This window comes from Pteropus alecto, unplaced genomic scaffold (genome assembly GCF_000325575.1).
Source record: "Pteropus alecto unplaced genomic scaffold, ASM32557v1 scaffold23, whole genome shotgun sequence".
Taxonomy (NCBI): Eukaryota; Metazoa; Chordata; class Mammalia; order Chiroptera; family Pteropodidae; genus Pteropus; species Pteropus alecto.
The window spans coordinates 4,223,436-4,228,596 of record NW_006435837.1 but is presented as its reverse complement, the minus strand read 5'-3'; positions in this window follow the sequence as shown (position 1 = coordinate 4,228,596).

The following is a 5,161-nucleotide window of genomic DNA, read 5'->3' as shown; positions in this document are numbered from 1 at the left end:
GAATCCCAGCTCCTCTGCTTGAGAACACCATTTATCTCTTGCTGAACAGAAATGTCATTTCGCTATTATGTTGGTCTCCTATTAATAAATTATAGGAGAACAAATTAATTTACTTATCATTTTCAGCTTGATAGATAAAATCTTTCAAAGAATAGAGAAAATGGGGTGATAAAAAAATTCCTGTTGGAAAAAAGTTGGGGATCCCTGAGGCCCCTTACATGTTGGATCTGAGTAGATTAAATAGCTCTCGATTAACTAGCTCCCAGGGAACCCACAATCAGGCCAGGTCCCCTGCCTCGCTAGCCTCCTGGGATTGGCGTGAAGATCTGGATGAGGTGACACTGTTGGAACTTGCCACAGCCTGAATGTGTGTGCTGAGTGATGAGGGTGGTTGTGTCGTGGTTGTGGGGGCCCTGCCTACACGGTCTGGTGTGGCTCAAAGTGGCAGACAGTTCCTTATCACATCCCGGCATGGCAAGTCTCCTAACGTGGAAAACCTGCTCCCCTCTCCAAGAATGTCAGTGTGGCAGGACCCCCAAGGAACACAGGAAAGGGCACCGGGTGGGACAGGCATCAGAAGACAGCTCTGCTCCTGCTTGGTCGCTAACATGTATGAGATGGGGCTTGCGCTTCCTCACCTACAACGAAAATGACTGGAGAGAATGGAGGGAAGGCCCTTGGCAGCTTCCATAGCCTGTGGCTCCTGCCTCTGCCAGCTCTCCTGCATGCGGCTGTCTGCACAGCAAGTGTTGCCCTCCTCCCTCCATACTTGACACTGTTGTGGAAGGTGTGATGGTGGTGGTGGTGGTGAAAGCTCGCACGTTAGCATTTCCTCTGGGCCAACTGCTATTCTAAGCACTTCACACATATTAACTCATTAATCTTCACAACCACCCTAGACGGTCAGTACTGTTATCATCGCTCCTATTTCACAGACACAGAGAGCTGAAGCCAGTTGCCCAAGGCAGTGCTGCTGGTGCTCGGAGGGCTGAGAGCCCTTGGGCCTGTGGGTGGTCCTGGGGCTGTGCTGTCTGGTACCGTCCTGGGAGCTGAGTTAACCAAAAGCTATGCGAGGACATGGAGAATTCACGTTAACCTGGAGTCTCAATCACTTCCCTCTCACCAAAATTTACTTTTTGAAAAAAATTGATATACTAGCAATAGTCGAAATGGCCAGATTTGCCCTCCTTTTCTCTCCCAGTGGCTCGGGGGCATCCACCCTGGTGCTTATGAGATGGTTCTCTTGGTTGGCCAGGCCCTCCTTCCTGCTCTCCTCCTTCCTAGCGGCCCAGTTGGACCCATAATGTGCCCTGGCTTGAGGCTTTCTCCCAAAGAGGGAGAATAAATGCAGGGGGAGAGGGCCTCGGACCCCGAGGCAAAGGATAAAGACCCCAAATTAAGCAAGTGGAAACTCTGCGGCTGTGGGATTCACTTCAGCATCATGACTCATGCTCTGCTAAGGTTTCCGCGAACAACCTGCTCATAGTCTGATTTAATTATAGCCCGATGCACTGCCGCCTGGGTGAGCCTCGGGATCGCGCCCCATCCCTCACTACCTCCGGGGCGCGCGAACTGAAATGCCTCCCAGTGCAAGAGTGGGAGAGGGCCCTGGAAGTGGTTTGCAGTAGGTGCCATTCGTCACAGCACGTGCGGCGGACAGCTCTTGAGGACACCTCAGTAAGGCGGGCAGCCTCCTCAAACAAGCCGACAGCCTTGTGGTAAGTCTCAGCCCACAAGGGTGTCTGCCTCTTGGGCTTCCCTTTGTGCAGAGGCTGGATTGAGATGCACTGAGCGCCTAAGCATGGGTGTTTGGAGTGATGGATTGGGGGAGAGAAACTGGATTTCATCAAATCTCCCTGGCGAGGGTGGAGGCAACTCCAGCTGCCTGCCTGCTCAGACGGTGCCGTCCCCACTCATTGCTCTGCCGCTCCAGGGAGAACATCGGAGCTGCTGCACTGGGAGGGGATCATTTCACAAATGTGGAGATGCGCTCACAGTTATGTCCTTGGTAGCGGACCAAACCAGTACTTCCCTCCCTGTAAAGCATGAAAGCATTAGTGCGCATTCAGTCAAAGATGATGCCTTTGCCCCGAATCCCTGGCATTATGCATAATTCACACCAACTGGCCTCTGTTTGTTGAGTAACTAATGGTGGCTTCAGGGTCGCCAGATATAAAATACCGGGTACCCCGTTCGGTATGAATTCCAGATAACTTTTTAGTGTAAGCATGTCCCAAAATTATTATTAAAAATTCGTATTAAAAATTTATTCGTTGTTTAACTGAAATTCCAATTTAACTGAGCCTACTGTATTTTCATTTGCTGACTCCGGCAATCCTACATAGATAGGTGTGAAGTTTCACAGCTTCTGCCCCTCTGCCTCAAGGGGCTGTAAAACCCTGGACGAATGAGCATTTGGAGCCTCAGTTTCTTGTTCTGCAAAATCAGAGTAATGCAGTGGGTCAAGACTATGGGAATGATGAAAGGGAATGCAGCTGTGTGGATGCTGTTGCTGGCCGCCACATTCCCCAGCCCCTGGGACTAACCACTCACAGCTGTATCCTTTTCACCTGATCGCCATAGTATGCCGAGAGGCACCTGCCTAGGTCATGATCCTCTCCCATGCCACGGGAGGCAGCCAGTGGCAGACAGTGGCTGACTGTCTAAGGAGGGGCACACAGCTCAGTCCCCTCCCCTCAGAGCAGGATGTGCTTTGTCTTGAACCAGACACTCCAGAGCTCCCCAAGGGCTGAGGCTAAAGCACTTGAATTGGGCTAACGCAAGTTCTGCCAGGTTGCAGACCTCCATTTAAAAAACAATTTTGCTCCTATTATTTAATTTTTGATGGTCCTCCAGAACCTGCATTTGACAAATGAGGAAACGGCTCAGAGAGTGACTTGCCATCTGTGGTCACGCACCTAAAAAGTAGCCTGTCTGAATTCATAGCCCATATTCATAAGCACCTGGGCTGCCTCCCATGGGGTTAGGAGTCTGCAGATCTTGGTGGGTTGCCACTGGAGGTAGGGGGGTGACTGTAGCCACTGTCACTGAGCCTCTGCAATGCATCAATGGCCCGTATACATCATGATAACATTATTATGTATGTTGTTGTTATTATTATGTTACCTTGTTAATCGCTGGAACTGCCCAATGAGGACTGTTTATACAGTCACCGTTCCATTTCCCAAAGGAGGAAACTGAGGCACCAAGAGACCATAGATAATCCCAAAGTGCCTAGCTCTAAGCAGCAGCGTGGAGATCTGACTTCAGGCCCAGCTGACTCCAAAGCGCCTGGCACATAAAAGGCCGGGGCCCCAGGAAGTGGTTAAAGTGAGATACTATACCTTAAGCCAAATGCTGCCTCCATTCCAATTTTGCTGAAGGCTGACCTTCTGGTCAAGGCCTCTCGCGTGCCGGTATCCACATTACAGCAGATACTCTAGTCATTAAGAGCTGTGGAAGTTCCAAAGCACTAACCACATTTCTTCTGATTTGAAACACACCCTTAGAGCTGAGCAGGACCTGGCCACCCTGCTTTAGCTAGGACACTAAGGACCACCTATGGGCTGGCCTCGGACAGCGACCCGAGCCCAAAGCACTGTTAGGAGAGCCCCAAGTTGTGTACATGCTCCCCAGACCCCGCGACTGCCCGTCATGGGCATGCCTGCTTCTGAAGTTGGCTGGAGGGCATCGCGCTGACTGGGCTGCCCATTTGAAACGTGATTTGGATCATCGTAGGCTGCACTGGGCTTTTTGATCTCTGAACGCTAAACTGAGAATTCTGTCCCCTGCAATATCTCTCTTCATATCTACCATGCAAATCTCGTGTGACCCAAGAAAACACGTCTCTCTTCTGAGGTAAACCTGTAAGGGAAATGCAATGTTTGCCCAGATCTAGGTAAACAGAGTCTCCAAACACGGGCTTTAGTGCTGATCTAACGCGGGAGAGTTCACGAAATTCGCAAGCCCTCTTGAGCCTCGATTTCCCCATCTGTAAAATCCTGTGCCAATAAAAGTCATCTAACTAAGCAAATGGACAACAATGATAGTGTGCTCTTTACCAATGTCTGAGGGATGTGTTACTCAACCGGATGTGCGGCTTAAAGCTGTGCTTTCTTCTCTTTTCAACACACCTGAGGGGTGCTCAGATGTCAGACACATGAAAGACAAAGTCACTAATTCTAGGGACTCCTGGAGCCAATCCCGTGGGCCTCAACTGTCCCTAGTCCCCCTCCTGCTCTCTCTGCCCTCCGGGCACCCACCCTGCCCAGCCTCCTGGGCTGTTCTCCTGACCACAGCCTCCAGCAGGGAGCTGCTCTCCTCCCAGGATGACTCACTACATAGCTTGCTTGCTTGCTTGCTTTCTTGCTTTTCATTGTGCTTTTTTTAAGTTCAAAAAAAAAGAAATGTGTCAAATTTAAAACTCAGCACAGCACATCTATTTAAAGTGCAAAGGAAGCAGCCTTTGAATGACTTGCAGAAAGGTGAAGTCCTTAGAGTCTAGGTTTCAGCCCCAGTTTTTCTCGTGCTTTCTAAGGCCCCCACTTGAAAGGCAGGTGGGTGCTTACAGATGGCAGAGAAGAGGTCTGAAGTCCCCTGGGTTGGGGATGGGGAGAAACTTCTGCCAGGGCAGGCAAGGGCAGGCAAAGCCGAGCCTGAGGGTGACACCTGTGTGGAAGGCCATTTCTCTGATGCCCCTCAGGGCACAGGAATCACAGCTCCATCCCCAGAAGTGCTGCAGGCAGAGAGACAGGCCATAGCTGGGAATGCATGTGTGTATGTTTGCTCGAAAATGGTTATGGACCATGTGGGGTTTTAGGACCGAGACAGGGGAGGAGGGTTGAAGAACGGAGTGGGAATTATTTCCGTTACTCAGTTATTCAATCGCCTCGACTTTCCAGCTACCAGATTCTTTCCCCTAAACAGCAGCAAAGCAGAGGCTGCTCCAGGAGCTTCCAGGCTTCTCAAAGGGGCGGAAGGAAGTTAAATCGCCTCGGGTACTTGCTCCGTTCCCCTCCCCTCCAGACACAGTCTCTCCAAACCTACTGTACAATGAAACCCTTCTCCCTTCTGCCTCTAGCTATTGCCCCGTTACCCTACATCCCCATGAAGCGAATACCTCTGGAAGGATTGGCAAGAATTGTGTCATTTCTCTGTCCCA